This window comes from Adiantum capillus-veneris, chromosome 5, assembly GCF_014529385.1.
Source record: "Adiantum capillus-veneris isolate H3 chromosome 5, ASM1452938v2, whole genome shotgun sequence".
Classification (NCBI taxonomy): domain Eukaryota; kingdom Viridiplantae; phylum Streptophyta; class Polypodiopsida; order Polypodiales; family Pteridaceae; genus Adiantum; species Adiantum capillus-veneris.
The window spans coordinates 20,745,167-20,764,741 of record NC_140935.1 but is presented as its reverse complement, the minus strand read 5'-3'; positions in this window follow the sequence as shown (position 1 = coordinate 20,764,741).

Here is a 19,575-nt window from a genome sequence, read left to right as displayed (position 1 = left end):
CAAAAACAAAAAAATAATAATAAAAAGTGTAGAATTTTTTCAAAATATTGGCGTGAGACTTTGTCAGTGCCCGTGTTGTCTCGCTACGAGCGGAATGACACCCATGGTCGAAATCACCGTCTCGGGGCCAAAAATCGCATACTGAAAAATACACTAAAAAGCATTCAAAATTAGAGAATTTTCCCTCGCAAAAATTGCGATATTTTTTTGTGCCATATTGATTGGGAGACTTGAAAACACAGTTTGGAAAAATTTGGGGTAAGCAAAAAAAAAAGGCTTTTTTTTGGCACGTGCAATTGCACACTAATTGCAAGTGTTTTGAAAGTGTGAGTATACATGCAACATGCACATATTTATACAAATAGTATTTAGAATGGGTTGCAAAGGTGCTGGTGTGCATTTGCGAAGAGGGTTGTAAAGGTGCACATACGCAATTTGATCACAAATTTGATTATGCGATACATGCATACCGTCGTTTTTTATGTCCCTTCAAAGATGTAAACATATCATAAGGATGTACATCCACGGGACTACTTGAGGCACGGTCTCTATATATAATTAATGGTTGTGGATACACCACATGGCATATGATCAATCAATGTGGATGCACCATGTGGCATATCGTGCAGCTCATACGTATCCCCTTATGTCGTGGCGGGCTCTAGCTTTTTGAAATCACTATATATTGCACCCTACGGCCCAAAGTTCATAGGATGCATACATAGCTCACCACATAACAAAAATACATAGTACCTTGTGGTCATAAATCCATAAGATCTATATATACTTAGCTAGAAACATCAACCTATAGCATTCTATGGCCTTTTGTCCGTAGGATGTTCATATACTCCTCTTGAAACACCTACGTATAGGGCCCTATGGACCTAAGTCCATAGGATGTATATATATATAATCATATCAAGACACCTACATATAGCATCCTATGGACCTAAGTCCAAAGGATGTATACAAACTCATTGTGTCCCTAAGGCCACATGATGCTATATACCCATCATGAGACAACTACATATAGTGCCCTATGGCCCTCAGGCCATACGATGTATATTTACTCAACACAAAACACCTACATAAAACATCATATAGACTAAAGGATATATGATCTATATATACTCAACACAAAACACCCACATATAGCATCCTATGGGCCTAAGGCCATAGGATGTTATATACCCATCATGAGACAACTACATATAGTGCCCTATGGCCTTCAGACCATAGAATGTGTACAGTTGCATTGCAAAACACCTACATATAGCATCCTATGGCCCTAAGGCCACAGGATGTTATATGCTCATCATGAGACAACTACATATAGTGCCCTATGGCCCTCAGGCCATAGGATGTGTACAGTTGTATTGCGAAACACCTACATATAGCATCCTATGGCCCTAAATCCATAGGATGTTATATGCCTATCATGAGACAACTACATATAGTTCCGTATGGCCCTCAGGCCATAGGATGTGTACAGTTGCATCTACATATAGCATCCTATGGCCCTAAGGCCACAGGATGTTATATACCCATCATGAAACAACTACATATAGTGCCCTATGTCCCTCAGGCCATAGGATGTGTACAGTTACATTGCAAAACACCTACAGATATCATCATTTAGCCCTAATGACATATGATGCTATATACCCAGCACGAGACAACTACATATAGTGCCCTATGGCCCTCAGGCCATAGGATGTATGTTTACTCAACACAAAACACCTCCATAAAACATCATATGGACTAAAGGCCATATGATTTATATATACTCAGCACAAAACACCTACATAAAAAATCATTGGCCCTAAGGCCGTAGGATTAATACATACTCATGATGAAAACACCTATATATAGCATCCTGTGGCCCTAAGTCCATAGGATTTTGTATACACATCATGAAACAACCACATATAGTGCCCTGTGTGTATATATTCATCATGAAACATGTACATATATACTCACAATGAAATGTGGTTTTCCTAACAAATATTGTTGAAACTTTCTTGCAGGTATGGATTTTAATCAAGGTGATAGATTATGCATGTTTGTAGCCACACAAAAGGTTGCACTTGGGAGTGTATGTGAGACAAGCCCAAACGCATATTGCTCATGCATGCTTATTGGGGAAGAAATTGTACTAATGTGAGTTCATTTGTGTTTTCAAGAGAAAGCACTTATTCCATTTCCAACAGTGGGAGATGCCTTTCACAGGATTGTGAAATGGAGTATTGGGTTGCTACAACATATTAATGAGATACTGTACGAAGGGGTTTCTATGTCTGAGACTCACAAAGGAATCGGAGCATTCGAGGCACAATCTGATGGAATGAGCTATAGGGAGGTTTGGAAGGATAAGAGGGTTCAACTTTGGGATGAAATCAAAACACATGTATTTGCTGAAGGGGTTGTCATGTATGTGTGTCCATTTGATTCCGTGAACTTTGGTGAGCTAGGTGAAGGTAACATCGGTAATGGTATTGAAACATCCTATGCTTGTGAGACTACTATTTCTACACAATCTGATGTATGCAACATCAATTTAGTTTGTTGGCCTATCAAGAGAGTGACAACTATGGATGGAAAAGCGTTGTTACAAAATGAGGATCTACATGCTAGTGACGCATTGCAAGATACATGCATTGAATTAGCTCCTTTGGTAGAGCCTATTTCAAAAAAACAAAAAAATTTCTTTATGAATAGGAATCCAAAAATGCCCGTGAAACCTTCTAAGAGATCCAGTCAAGCATCCCTCTCCTCTGTCCAGCTTGTTTCAACCATAGATTGTTGTTCTATGAGGTGTTGTCAATATGCCAATAGAGATAAGGTCATGGCTATGCGCAATGAATTTTGGGGACAAAGTTTGCAAAATAAACTAACTATGTGTATGATACAATGTTGACTACTTGGCGTGAGAACAAAACAACCGCAAAGACTTGCTATGTATTTTCTTTTAATGGCAATGAGGTCTGTAGTAGAGCTTGATACAAAATTCATGGCATTCCAAAAACTTCATTTTATCATTACCGTGAACCATTTGAAAATGGGGTTCGACGCTCAGTGCATGGTAATGATGGTGTCATAAGAAAAGGAAGAGACCATACAAAAACGGGAAGGGAATTGATGCGCTTTTTTATAGATGAAAACTCGGCAAAAATGCCAATAAGAGTAGAACTATGGAAGATGGTACCAGAGAATCCTTGCTTGAAATACCAAACACGTACAAGCAAATAGACATCTTACATGATGTCAATAAACACTCAAGACCATGAGTCTCAAGCCAATGTCTAGCACTACATTCAATAGGGTTTGGAATATAGAGGCTGCTAATGTGACCTTGTAAAAAACAAGCGAGTTCTCCAAATGTGTTGTGTATAGTCGGACAAAGTCTCAACTAGAGTCAACAAAGGATGATGAACTGATATCACGTTTGAAGTATGAACGTAAAATTCACATGATGCAACAACAAAGCTGTAGAAATGTGTACTACACCTGGCATAAGTTCTCGCAAATGCAAAAGGTTAAGTACTTATGCATTATACATGACAAAATGGACCAAAAAAAGACAGCAATACGTAGATTGTGAGTGAACTCAAAAGACTATACGAATGCATATCAATTTCAAGTATCATTAACAGGTATGATAACACATGGGCATGGGCATGGGATGTATGGTCATTTCTCATCGAATGGTCTATGGTCTTCAGATCTGAATGCTACAATTGGTTCCCCTCCATTATGCTTATGGAATTCGGAAAGAACAGAAAACCATGGGCTAGGAGATTTATTCCATGATGGTATGTCACGCAGCAATGTAACATTGTTCAATGCATTAAATTCAAGGACAGCTCTAGACCACCAAAACAGAATGATGAAAGAGCGTGAGAGGAATGCATCAGTAGCAGTAACACCACCATTGGCTATTGAAGGATGTAATGAAGAGATTTCTAACTTGCAACAATTAGCCTCCTTTCAATGTGATGTGGATACCATGTCCACTCCCATGTTTCAAAAATTGCATGAGAATCTTTTACTACAGCTAGATAATTGTGCAGGAGAGAATAAGAATCGATATTTATTTGCATACTTATCCTTGCTAGTAGAAATACGTGTTTTCAAAACCGTGCATTTGGGATTATTAATGGTGAGTCATACACATGAGGACATAGATGCAATGTTTAGCAGGTTCTCAGAGGGATTACGAACAACAATTACCTACACTTTTCCACATTCAATGGAACATTTTCAAAAATGTGAAAGTTCAGCTCTAGCACCATTTTTGATGACACAAGTTTGTGACTTAAAATCCTTTGTTAAAGGTTACATGTGTGATGGACAAGATGCTCGTCTTGAACACTCTAAGCCACTTCAATTTTGTTTCTTTATGCAAGATGATATCCTAGTAATGTAGTACAAAATTCACCCCAAATCACCTGATTGGATACCGAGGGAGTCAGGAATTGAGTTGTGGAAAAAAGATGATAAAGGGAAACCAAAATTACCAATAGGCTGTCCAGATGTACTTCCTATACCAGACTATGTGAGGGATAGTCCGCTTGTTATTCAAGGGATTAAGACATATCTTGAATTATGGAAAAGATGGATTCTACTAAAGGGAAAGGAGCACGATTATACAAAATACATGGAGCCAGTTATTATTTATTGGCAAAAAACAATTAGTGATCTTGAACAACCAACCAATAAACAAATTGGTGAATATAGATCATTTTGGCCAAAGAATACAAGGAGTCATTGACTGCAATAGATAGAGGAAGACACAGATGAGTTTCAAGGATATGAAGAATTGAATGGTCACTATGTTGGTCCTCAAAGTGCAAGGCCACAGGAAGCTTTTAGGCCTAAAATTGATGTAAGGAAAGGGGATTTTGTTATTGTGAGACCCGTAGATCCAGAATATCCGATATGGGTAGGAGTTGCAGAGTCAGATATTGGTGTAGACAGCTCATCTCCCAACTACAAGAATGTTTTCATTCAATATTGGGAACCAAAACATTGGAAAAAAAATCCCACAATCCAAGAACAATATGAGGATTGTTGGAAAAAGAATTGGTGCTTCCATCTTGCTGACCCAAAGCGTTGGGAGTGTGTTGATGCAGTTGTGTGGTCATGGACTCCAAGGGGTGGAAGACTTGCAGAAGCAATAAAAATCTTATCCAATGTTGTGGAGAAAGCACAAGCTATCTTAATAGGAGAAACTGAATAGCAATTTATTTTCATATTATTTTTTTCTTGTAATCTGTGTCTATGTATGTTTTACAAAGTAGCAATTAACACCAACATGAAATTAAAATTTTGGATGGGACAAAAAAAGGTGTTTCTCAACACCACCATTTTCTGGAGAATTTATCTTTGTCTAATGTAACACAAGTCCGTCCTCAAGACAAGTCCCAAAATAAATGAAATTTTCCCAAATCAAATGGGAAATAGTAATCCATAGGCATTGAAATAAGTCCCAAAGTTGTGGAATTTTCCCATTTCATCTAAAAGAGTGTTCAAGATAGATGCAAGAAATTGGCCTATTTGTCTCAATCTGAGTATAGTGCTAAAGTGCTCAAGCATTTCAATATGGAAAAGGGGAAGGCATCGAGCACTCCATTTACTCCATATGTGAAACTTTATAAAAACGATTGCCCTAAGTCTAAAGAGGAAAAGTTTGAAACGGCACAAGTGCATTTTTCATATGCAGTTGGGAGTTTGATGTATGCTATGATTGCTACACGTCCTGATAATGCATTTGCAATGGAAGTTGTTAGCAGATATATGTCAAATCCAAGCAAGAAACATTGGGAGGCACTAAAAGGGGTTATGCAATATTTGAATGGTACAAAATACATGTGCATTTACTTTGGAAGAAAGGAAGCATCTGTAAGGGGTTACACGGATGTAGATTATGCAAGAGAATTTGACAAGAGAAGGTCCACTTTAGGCTATGTTTTGGAATTCACTGGAGGTGTAGTTTCATGGCGATCTCATGTGCTACCTTGTCTACTACAGAGGCTGAATATGTTGAAGCTTCAGAAGCTTGCAAGGAATCTATATGGCTTGGTCGGTTGGTGGAAGACTTGGGAATCAATGTTGAGATGCCTGTGTTACATAGTGATAGCCAAAGTGCTATACAATTGGCAAATAATCTAGTGGTTAATGCAAAGACAAATCATGTGGATGTCAAGTAACACTTCATTTGTGAGGTGCTTGAGGACAAGCAATTGCAGCTTGCCAAGGTTCACACCACTGAGAATCCTGCTGATCTTCTGACAAAGGGATTACCTTTAGAGCGGTTTGCACAATGTCGGGCACTCATGGGCATTGGGTAGATGATGATGGTCATTGTATACCTGTATTGTATTGAGGCGGTCCGGGGCGGGCAACAAGAAGAGTGGCCTCTAGACACCCTTCAAGGCTCCCGTGCTGCTCAATGGGGCTGGGGCACAACACAACACAAACCAAAACAACAAACCCACAGCCAAATCCCAACTACACAAGGGGCACAACCTAGTTTAAGAGCGAACTAGGACGCAAAAGAGGAGAATCGTTAGAGCAACCACAAACAAGCAAGGAATTTACACTAACCCTAACACCAATGGAACACTCTTACACACTAAAACATGATAGAGAGAGAGAGAGAGAGAGAGAGAGAGATAGTGCTCGGGCTGCTTGAAACGTATCGGCAATGATCAAGCAAACACAAGTATATATTTAAGAAAGAGAGAGAAAGGGGGAGGGGGTGCTTGTTGCATTAATACCTTCTTACGAATCTGTCATGACAAATCAAAGTGAGATTAGTAATTTTTCAACATAGCTTGCATAAATTTCACCACAACACATCATAAGAAAAGCCACCCCAATCACTGTCTTAAGGCCAGGGGAGTCCTCTCCACCCTGTCGCCCTCTTACAGTATGTGGGATTTATGGCTAGATTGATGACAACACCAGAGACAAGCTATCAAGAACTTAACAAAAAACACCAAGACACTTACGCATCATTGTTGTCCATTACTTCACGTTGAAAGGGAGACAAAGTATCCAAGCTTAGTCCAAATCCACCCTCCTTGATTCAGTAAATGTTGGGCTTACACTAGTAGGAGAAATGATAGATTTCCTACTCTCAATTGAATGATCACTCTCTCTCTTACAATGGCATAGAGTTCCCTTGCTAATCCCCTATTACAACACATGCACATGCATAAGAGAATGAGCTTCCACTCAAGAGCTCCTTCTAGAGAGGTTGAGCTTGGCTTGTCAAGCTATAGCATAGTGCTCTTGCTTATGGCTCCCCCCTTTTGTGCTAGCTACACCCTCCTTTTATAGCAATTTTGAAGGCTAGGGTTACTCCTCTAACCATGGTTGGGTTAGATTTTCAGCAATTTATCTAATTTCTTTTGCTTGGAATTATCAAGAAGTTGGTGAGGAAAGAGAGAGGAGAGAAATGGAGGTGATAGGACTTTTCATAGTGGGTTAGTGTTAGTAGAGTTAGTATTAATTTACAAATGGAATTGGATATTTACAATGGGAGTATCCATGTAGGATACAAATAAGGAAGAAAAAACTCTTAATAGGTAAGAAAAGGTGGCTTTCTTACAAGGTTGATGCTCCAAGTGTCTTGAGTAGGGCCGATTTTGACGCCTGTTGACGGTCCACTAGCTTTGACGGTACATTTTTTCTCCACTCTTGACCTTCCTTGAGAGACAAGGTAATTGAAGCTGAGTAATCAACCACCATGATGCTGTCTTTTAAGAGAAGAGGCTGAATTTTGTGGTTTTTTTGATAGATATGGGTAAATTGGAGGAGGAAAAATGAGACTAGGTGGTCATTTTTGGAATGGAATTGTGTGTGGGAGGTATGAGTTCACCATGGTTTCTCTTATTGTTCAAGGTTGAGGAGAAGGTGAGTAGTGTGCAGAGAGGAGTGGTGAGAGAGATGGGGATGATGAGTGGAGAAGTGTGTGTGAAAGAGGAAAATGATAAAGTGGAAGAGAGAGTGTGGCTGCATAGCATGGGAAAACTGGGGTCCACTAAAAAAATCATAACTCACAGCTCGTAGCTCAAAAAAATATGAAAAAATTTGAGGCAAAAGTTCAGCCCACGAGCTACAACTTTTGTTTGTATCACCTTTTCAAATTCGGAGAGCAAGTGAACTTTAAAAATTCAACAAAACCGACCGTTTTTTTCCACTGCAAAGGTCCTTGTGGGGTCCTTCTTTGGATGATTCTTTTGAATACCTCCAAGAGTGAGCCCTCCATAGTGCATGTATGCATGCCACCTACCCTTGACCTTATTTGGTAGGTCTATAATTGAAGATATTGTTGAGATTATGATATAAGTGAATAGTACAACTAAGAAAATCAAATATTGAGGGGTCTAAAAAAATATGTACATGCCAAATATAAATAATATAAGTGGAAAAAAATATAAAGGGGTCAAAAGAAATCTCTCTCATTATGAGGCTACCATAAAAAGATAAATATTTTTGGTGTTCTAATTTTTTAGAAAAACAAACAAAATAGATGTAGGAAGGGAAAAATCACAATAGTGAAAAAATATACACATAAATAAAACTAGTTTTTTTGGATTTTTGTTGGGGTGGAGTTACACCAAATATAAGAGAACCTTACATGAAAATATTTCTATATGGAATAAAGAGTATGAAAAATGGTAAGAAAAAATTGTGGTAATGGTGAGGCAATGTACAGAGCATAAATAACACACACCTAGGTAGAAATATTTAAATAAATACCAAAATAATTATGAAAAAATCTTTTATTTAGGCCCTATATACAATGAAATATTTACACACAAATGGGCCATAATATACTTATAATTTTTATTTTTTTATTTTTTTGGCTCAACTAGTCCAGTGACTAGCTAATTGAGGGTTTTTTAAGAAGATATGGGAAAAGTCCCGTGACTCACGCACGCCTATGTACAGTGAAATGGTAGGGATAGCCACAGTGTTTGGGTGATTTTGGTAGGGTGAGGTAACTCACTGTGGTAATTACAAAGAGCCGAAAAATGGCTATCAGTATGTATATTGTCACCTCAGCTTAAAGGCATATTGTCCTTTAAGTGAGAGGTTGTTGGGGTGGTAAAGCCCAATGTGTCGTGCCTGAGTGTTGGGCATCCGGAGACTAACCGGGAACTAGCATTGACCATTCAATCTACATAAAGAAATAAGGACTCATAACCCTAACACTATTGTGTTTGGAGTCCACCCAAACCTGTGTCTCCTCTCTTCTTCTCTCTTCTCCATTGCTGCACACACACACGCGCTCTCACACGCGCACTTTAAAGAGTAGATTATTTGATTTATCTCCATAGTTACTCTTGTGTGTATCACATATATTTTGATACATGTGTATCAAGTTAGATCAAGGTCATATCACTTTAGATCTTTGTTTTGTTTTTCTTTTTTATTGTATATGATTTATGATAAAGATCAAATCAAGATTTTCTTTTATTGAATTTACTAAGAGTTAGATGATGTTATTGTAGAGAGAATTATATTGATCATATCATATTCCACGCAAAGATTTGATGTATGATGTTTCACTTGAAAAGGTGGTTTGTTTTCATTGTAGATATCAAAGGATTATGGCTTTGATGATTCATAGAGAGTTATAATTCCAAATATTGAATGACTATAATTTTGATAATTTGTGTTATATTTGAAAATTAATGTTAAGAAATTATGTTCAGATGATTCTTTTTATTCTTTCCATGTGGATATTAGTAGAGAGAATTATATTGAGCATATCATATTCCATATAGAGATTTGATGTATGACATTTCACTTGGAGAAAGTAATTTATATTTATCATAGATATTGAAGGGTTATGGATTTGATGATTCATAAAGAGTTATAATTGCAAATATTGAAGAGCTATAATTTTGATAATTTGTGTTATATATGAATATTGATGTTAAATTATTATGTTTGGATGATTCTTTTTATTCTTTCCATGTAGATATCAAGTGTTACGTTTTGATGATTCCTTTGGCTACATCTCAAACACTTATAATTTTGACAATTCATTTTAATGTCTTCATATGTTAAAACTTACACCTTGACAGTTCATATTATTTCTCTTCTCTATGAATATCAACAGTTATGATTTTGATAGGTTATCAAAGAGTTATTTTTTAATGACTTATTTTCTCTTTTAATTTTAGGTATTTAAGAATTATAATTTTACTGATTTAATTATTATCAAACTCATGTCAAATTGTTATGATTTATTCATTCATATTAATTCCTTACATACGAATATTGAAGAGATACCATTTTGATGATTTATCAAAGAGATATAATTTAACAAGTATTTTTTAACTACAAACATCAAAGGTTTGTGATTTTTACTCATGATCAGTTTCATGATGATTACAAGTTGTTTGTACTTATCATTTCTTATTGAGATGGTTTATTGCTCCATAGCATTGTTTCATGACTCACTATAGTTAAGATGATTTTGTGTTAAATAGAGTCAGTTTAATGTTTTTGTATTGTTTCAAAATGATTCATTCGGATTGCAAAAATTATTTTTGCATGGAGTTGATTCATTATACCATGTTGCATTATGTTCAATTTCAATTATGAGATGTATGTTGGATAATGATATCATTTTATGTTATGTTCTAGATGTATATTATTCTATGGATTTATTCTATGATGTCATGAAGTTCTTTTATGATAATTCATTATAATCTAGATAGTATTTATTCCTTATAATTGTTACGTAATGATTTCTTACAATTTAAATGATTATTATACCATGGTGTTGTGTCATGATGTGATGGTGTTAACCCCATGATGATTTTTTATGATTGAAAGATTTATTGTTCTATGAGATTTGTAGACCATCGTAGAATTACCCCTTCTCAGGTGCAAAAATGGGTAAACAAGAAATACACGGGAAACAGAGATCCTAGGGATCATGTAGCTGCCTTTGTGCAAGTAATTAGAGCTAAAGAAGTTTTAAATTTCCCTACTCAATTTGCAGGGTTTGGACTTACCCTAGAAGAGGATGCCGCCACGTGGTTTGATTCTGTGGAGCGTAGAGATTTTGAATCTATATAGGAGGTTTTTGACGAGTTTATTGAGGAATTCTCACAAAGGGGAATAGCTCGTAATATAGTCTCACAAATCCATAAATTCAAACAGAAAGAAGGGGAATCTATGCGAAAGGCATCCCTACGACTAAAGAGATATGTGAAGTTCTGCCCGATGGAAAACTACTAACCCAATCTAGACTTATGCGTATATTTATTCAAGGACTGAGAAACGCAGATCTCTAGAAGGACTTACATATGAAGAGGAGCACAACGTTAAATGAGTTAACTAAGGAAGCTCTTTACCTTGTAGAAAAATTGTGCGGTCTACAAGGAGGGTGAATTGAAGGATCTTGATGACGATTCATCCTCACAACAAAGTGGAAGCAAGTCCACTAAGACAACATCGAAAGGAGAAGTAGCTGTAAGCCAGGAGCAGCTTGTGGAAGAAGTGCTAAAAAAAATTAATATGTATGTCAAGCCTCAGGCTAAGCAGCCTTAGTGGTGTACTATTGAACAAAAATGGACAAACCATGTGATGGAGGAATGTTATTATAAAAAGAGATATGTGAGAGACAGACCATATGCTCCTCTGGCTCAGGTAGCATCTCCTCAAATCCCATCGATGCCTAGGTATCAAGCAGGTAACCTACCAGGACCTGTAGGAGTTGAAAGACCACAACCAGTATTGGGGCAAAAACCACCCCTACCAGGAGTACGAACGGTCGGCATAAGATACGTACCAACGGTAAACAAACTAGAAGAGAAGGCTTCGGTACCTATGCATGCATATTACGAAGATCCCAATGGATATGCAGCAAATCCTGTCTATTATCCATCGGAAGAACCTAAGATACAAGAACCTTGGAGCATGATTGGAAGTATAGGACCACCAACAGCTGCATAGGCTGCACGAGAAGGAAGATACATCTTTGATGAACGAACACTATTTCTCATAGCTAACGGAGTCATGGGAGGGTAGAGGCATCCTTACCAACAGAGAGGAGATCAAGGAGCACCTCAACATCCTAAGGGACCTTGCTACAAGTGTGGCGGAGATCATTGGCTAAGGGATTGTCCTCGCGATGAAATCATTAGAGTCAAAGCGTATTGCACCGAGTGTGGAATTACTCACTTGATTCCTGATTGCCCTAAGAACCCGAGCAAAGGAGAAAAAACTACTTTGAACATGCAGGAAGCAGTGCCATCCAGTGGGGGATCAGAAAACAAAACAGTAATACCTATTCAGGCACTCACACGGGCACAAGCTCAAAGAAGGACAAACGAACCCATAGTTGAAGAGCCAAAGACCGATGCCCCTAGTGCAAAAATGAAAAATCAAAGAAGCACTTAGAAAGCTAGAAACACTCGTATGAAAGCTAGGAGGGAAAGAGAGCAAACGGCTCTATCCAAGGAGTTAAAACACACAAAGGATAGATTGGAGCGGTTAGAGGATCTAGCTAGTTTAAGTTCACACACTGCTGCAACCATAGGGCCCAATGAGATAGTGGAACCCAAAAGTACAAGATCAGGAGGATCAGTACTAGTAGAAAAAGTAAATGAGCAGCTTGACGCACTTTTAAAAGCATACAAAGCCAGACTCAAAAACAACCAGATTCAAGAGCAAAGATGGATGAATTATCCATATGCGGAACTAGAAAAACAACGGTTGGAAATGTGTCGGAAGATGATTGAAACAACCCAATCCTTGATAGAAAACCCACTTGGTAAACCTACAAGTTGGCACGAGGTGCCAGCTCCAAACCCTATCACACCAACTCTAGAGAAACAAGCAGACACAAAGGAAGGACTCACGACTGCCTCATAGTCTAGGAGAGAACCTATCATAGTGCCAAATACAACAAATAAGACAATTGATGGTTTCTAGTCTAAAATATTGGCAGGGATGGGTAAAGAGTGTGATAGTCTAGATGACCGGTGGAAGCAAATCCAGGAAGCAAATGAAGCTAATAGGGTAAATTACCAACTAAATTGCATTGGGAAGGATAAAAACTAATCTTACCTCCCATTGAAGAATTTGAGGCAAGATCACAAATGAACCTTGATATGCATTCACAAGGGGAGGACCAGGGGTCAATTAGTTCGGGTCACAGCCAACCAGACTCGCTAAAAACTCTACCCTCTTACCTAGGGGAGTATGAAGCTAAGTCTGAAGTGAGCAATTCCATATCAAATACTTTCTCCCAACAGAGTAATGGATTCACAAGGGTTGATTGAGTTATTGTCCACACCTGTGGCATGCACAATCACGTTAGCTGAACTCTTGAGGTTACGACCAAACATGTGGACCACCGTAGGAAAATGTTTAGAAGAATTTGGAGTAAAAGACCCTACCTTGAATTCAAGAAGGGTTCAGAGAATTGGACAAGCCTCAACTAAACACTAGGCCTGTACCTTTAAACAAGGTTGGAGAATATTGCGAGGAAGAAGATGGAAATACCACACTACTAGTAGAATTCAAGGGAGTTGTATCCAAGGCTATTCTCGACAGTAGAGCGGGAGTCGCTATCGCCACCAAAGAAATCTGGAAAAAATAGGGAAAACCGGCTTTGAGAGCAACCAGAATGAAATTACAACTGGCAGATGGGTTCATGGAAAAGCCTCTAGGACTTTTAGAAAAAGTAATTTTCACCTCTTGTGGAATCGAGTATGAGCATACATTTGCAATAGTTGATTTCAACAAAAATAACAATTACGAGATCATCTTGGGAAGAATATCATGAGACAATTAAAAATGGTACAGGATTGGGGTTATGACCACGTATATCTCAGGCGTGAGGAGACTACAATCAAAATATATCTAAAAGACCATAGTTACAAATATGTGAAACAAACACCAGTGGAAGAGTTTGATTTGGCTACGTTGACAGGGTCCGAACTCCCCGCATGGTTAAAGCAGAAAAAAGAGCTATGGATGTGTGGAGCTTCACATTGTGGAAGCTTGAAAAGAGAGGAATGCATCTTAGAAAGTGCTATTGAGGACAAGGATTATATTCTGAAACCTTTTTCCAAAGATTCCTTAGAACTTATGGAATGGGAACACATACTAGCAACATTGGATGTCTGTACCATTACAGATAGCCCAACGACAAAATTTTGCGATAAGGAGGGCTATGGTGTGCTACCCTATTACATGGTAAACCGTGTACCAGTCTTTTGGTGCACAAATGAGTAGGATGTCCTGTAATGATGAACAAATGGTGTCCAAATGACTTGAAAATTGATATGTAGGCTTCTTGTAGCATGTTGGTCCCATTTATGATGTCAAACTTTGCTCATCAGGTCAATATGACTCTAGAGACATACTACGCGTAGGATGTCCTTTTCTTCAAAATTGCATGAAACTTGTCAGTACGACATGGCATAGCCTGTGGATCATCACCATGGTCTTAGATGTGAATTTGGACAAGTTTTGAGTGCAGGAAGACCATCTCTGGTGTTTGGGAATCTGAAAAGTGCATCTATGGAGGTATGAGGCCAGAAAATGATTTGTTTGGTTGGAAACTTGGTGGGTGGGCTTGTATGCATGTGATAAATATGTTTGAAGATCAAAAAATCCCTCTGGAGGCCATTCCAAGCTTAGAGACATACGACACGTAGTATGTCTTGTTTTGTGAGTTTGAAGATATGACCTCAGAGTTAGCCTTGACATGATGTGAAGAGTGTGTGGTTCAAGTTTCACTGGATTTGGATCATTTTTAATGGGTCTATGACCATTTCTTGCCTCTATGCTCAGACTTTGTGTTATTTGCTGCATAAGAGGTCAAACTTTGTCCCAATGGAGTGAAACTTGAGGGATAAGATGTAATTGACATGTTGAGGTTGTGTGTAAGGCTGAATGATGAGTTGGGTGTCCAAAAATGGCCTTGAGACATCCTACGTGTAGGATGTCTCCTGTATATTTTTTTGGAACAAGTCCTACTACCATGTGCATATGACCTCCCTAAGTCCCTTTGTGCTTTATTTCAATTTAAAAAATGAAATGGTTAGTTAGAAACTACCTTCTTCGCTTTCGGAGCCTCAGAGGTGATTTCTGACTCTTGGAGCACTTTTTCGCAATGAAATTCCTTGATGATGACCAGTATAGTTTCATTAACCCTTGGGGAACCTTGCGATGTGATTCTTGTTGGTTTTGGATTCACTTGAGCTTTGTTTGGCGATTTATCGCTCTGGAAGCGCCCCTGATTGCGTTTGCATGCCTTCGATGATTTGTAGTGGTCTACCACCATAGGACTTGGTTGTTGAAGGCCTTGGTAAGCCGCTCGTGAAGTTTGGCCGCAAACGGATGTCCTGCTTGGCTCTGAGTGCCAAGTGAGGCTTTGCATTTCCGATGCTGTTTCTAAAGCTTAGGCCTACTTTGGGTCGCCTTTTGGCCATGTGGCCCATGTAGCCTTGTAGAGCTCGTCGAGAAGCTCCTACCCATGAGTTTTGGTATCATTCGGGTTACTTTTTCCGGATTTCCTCTTTGTGGCCTCTTGCAGGGCTCGAGATGTTAGGGTTTTTCCAGTTGCTTTCTTGCCTCCTTTGGGAATCCAAGATTGGTCTCCTAGGCTAGGGTAAACCCCCTATGAAGTCTTGTTGGTATTGGGTTATCCGTTAGGTGGTTATTTATGCTCACAGGTCTCTACCCTGCAAACCCCGTTGGAGTTCTATACTAGTCTTGGTGACAAAACATCACATATACACGAAGAGCATAAGGTGCCGAGCCTACCTCTCATATCTGGTGGTCGTCGGATGATTGTGTGCGGCGTATCGGCTGCTAGAAGTCCTATGCGCTTTAGGTGGTGATAGCCGTTTTTTCGGCTCTTTGTAATTGCCACAGTGAGTTACCTCACCCTACCAAAATCACCCAAACACTGTGGCTATCCCTACCATTTCACTGTACATAGGCGTGCGTGAGTCACGGGACTTTTCCCATATCTTCTTAAAAACCCTCAGCTAGCTAGTCACTGGGCTAGGTGAGCCAAAAAAAATAAAAAAAATAAAAAAAATAAAAGTATATTATGGCCTCTTTGTGTGTAAATATTTCATTGTATATATGGCCTAAATATAGGGATTTTTAATAATTATTTTGGTATTTTATTTAAATATTTCTACTTAGGTGTGTGTTTTATTAAACCTATGTACACCTTCTTTCATCCTCTTACACCATAATTATATATATATATTTTTTTTGCCAATATGTACATACTCTAACCTCATATTTTTCCTTTATACAAATCACTCCCACATTTTCACCCTCACCCTCGTGAAAACAAAAAATTGATTTCTACTCATTGGTTACTTTTATTATATTATTTACTTGCATACCTTTTCCTCTTTCACCCAAAATAATTCAAGGAGGGACCATATCATATGATTCCAATATCTTTCCATATCCATAACTCCTCCATATTTTTATTATTATTTTTACTCATTATTCTAACACCATGTGCTCATTGAGCTAAAGTCCATGAATAGTCCATACACTAGTCCCACCATGTATATATTTCTTATTTCACCAATAATCCTCCTCCATGCATGGGTCAAGGGCAACTTGAATGCTTTGTATTATAATATGACAAAGGAGGGGCTCACTCTTGGATGCATTGTACAAATTCAACAAAGGAGGGGACCACTAAAAGACTTTTGCAGGCATAAAAAACAGGCTTTTTGGTGAGAATTTTGGCACCTATCTTCACTCCGAATTTGGAACGGTGGTCAAAAGAGAAAATGTAGCCCACGCTCTGAATAATCACCCCAAAATGTTTCATGATTTTTGGAGCTACCAGCTGTGAGCTATGATTTTTTTAGTGGACCCCAGTTTTCCCATGCTATGCAGCCACACTCTCTCTTCCACTTTATCATTTTCCTCTTTCACACACACTTCTCCACTCATCATCCCCATCTCTCTCACCACTCCTCTCTGCACACTACTCACCTTCTCCTCAACCTTGAAGAATAAGAGAAACCATGGTGAACTCATACCTCCCACACACAATTCCATTCCAAAATTGACCACCTAGTCTCATTTTTCCTCCTCCAAATTACCCATATCTATCAAAAAACCACAAAATTCAGCCTCTTCTCTTAAAAGATAGCATCATGGTGGTTGATTACTCAGCTTCAATTACCTTGTCTCTCAAGGAAGGTCAAGAGTGGAGAAAAAATGTACCGTCAAAGCTAGTGGACCGTCAACAAGCGTCAAAATTGGCCCTACTCAAGACACTTGGAGCATCAACCTTGTAAGAAATCCACCTTTTCTTACCTCTTAAGAGTTTTTCTTCCTTATTTGTATCCTACATGGATACTCCCATTGTAAATATTCAATTCCATTTGTAAATTAATACTAACTCTACTAACACTAACCCACTATGAAAAGTCCTATCACCTCCATTTCTCTCCTCTCTCTTTCCCCACCAACTTCTTGATAATTCCAAGCAAAAGAAATTAGATAAATTGTTGAAAATCTAACCCAACCATGGTTAGAGGAGTAACCCTAGCCTTCAAAATTGCTATAAAAGGAGGGTGTAGCTAGCATAAGAGGGGGGAGCCATAAGCAAGAGCACTATGCTATAGCTTGAGAAGCCAAGCTCAACCTCTCTAGAAGGAGCTCTTGAGTGGAAGCTCATTGTCTTATGCATGTGCATGTGTTGTAATAGGGGATTAGCAAGGGGAAATCTATGCCATTGTAAGAGAGAGAGAGTGATCATTCAATTGAGAGTAGGAAATCTATCATTTCTCCTACTAGTGTAAGCCCAACATTCGCTGAATCAAGGAGGGTGGATTTGGACTAAGCTTGGATACTTTGTCTCCCTTCCAACGTGAAGTAATGGACAACAATGATGTGTAAGTGTCTTGGTGTTTTTTTTTTGTTAAGTTCTTGATAGCTTGTCTCTGGTGTTGTCATCAATCTAGCCATAAATCCCACATACTGTAAGAGGGCGACAGGGTGGAGAGGACTCCCCTGGCCTTAAGACAGTGATTGGGGTGGCTTTTCTTGTGATGTGTTGTGGTGAAATTTACGCAAGCTATGTTGAACAAGTACAAATCTCACTTTGATTTGTCATGACAGATTTGTAAGAAGGTATTAATGCAACAAGCACCCCCTCCCCCTTTCTCTCTCTTTCTTAAATATATAGTTGTGTTTGCTTGATCATTGCCGATACGTTTCAAAGCAGCCCGAGCACTATCTCTCTCTCTCTCTCTCTCTCTCTCTCTCTCTCTCTCTCTCTCTCTCTCTCTCTCTCTCTCTCTCTCTCGTGTTTTAGTGTGTGAGAGTATTCCATTGGTGTTAGGGTTAGTGTAAATTCCTTGCTTGTTTGTGGGTTGCTCTAACGATTCTCCTCTTTTGCGTCCTAGTTCGCTCTTAAACTAGGTGGTGCCCCTTGTGTAGTTGGGATTTGGCGGTGGGTTTGTTGTTTTGGTTTGTGTTGTGTTGTGCCCCAGTCCCATTGAGCAGCACGGGAGCCTTGAAGGGTGTCTAGAGGCCACTCTTCTTGTTGCCCGCCCCGGACCGCCTCAATTTTGGTGCCCCCACTGAGGACGGCTTGTGTATTTTTGTGTAGAATCAACCTTTAGCATAGTCAAGTAGTTTGCATGAATCACGAAGCTTTGTATGATCCCTTCATTCCCATTGCAAGGCAAAAGGTACACATAATTGTTAGTACTAAGTTGCAATTTCAACGTGTCATTCGTAGAATTTTAGGTCCTCTTAGGTTGGCCAAGATAAACGCTTCAGTAAATCCTTTTATTTTGCCTCTCATTAGGTACGACCTTAGTTTGGACGTCTATATTTTTGTTTTGTTTTAAGCATTAGGACATGCATAGGCCATGGATAATGGCCCAGGAATAGAGGTTTTTCCCTTTCATTTTACTCCACACATTAGAATAAACGTTGCAATTAGTAGAAAGATCCATTTTCAACAACGAATGGTGTTCATGTTTGGTGCCCAAAGAGCAGGAGAAATTCTTGCATCACCAAACCTTGTCATTCTACCTCTCATCAACTACCACACTTCTTTTGATGTACATGTGTTCATTTTATTTTAAAATGAAGTGCAGCCCGGCAAAGTAGTGTGTATGTTTGTTTTTTCTTTGTCCAAGTTGTTACAAGAAACAAAAAAACGATCATTTGTTCTAACTGGAAATGTGTGTGCAGTGAAAGTTCAATCCTTAGAGATCTAGCTCTATTACCAATTGAGTTGCAGGAGCAAGTAGTAAGGCGTCTCCCTCATAACAAGAGGGTGGTGAAGTTAAGACGGAAGGTCCTACGCGTTGATTCCATTTTCCTCTTGTTGTTGGGCACTAAGGAAGACCGCGCATTCATCCAACTAGTGTGTGCCCTAAGATTGGTAAATAGAGTGAAATTTGGCGTTTGGCGAGTGCATTTCACCATTGAGGAAGACTCTTCAGGAAACTTGCGGCCAGAGTTCATGCTTCATAGACTCACATTTGGTGAATTTTTCCCTCATTTGCGTCTTATTAATAGTCTTCC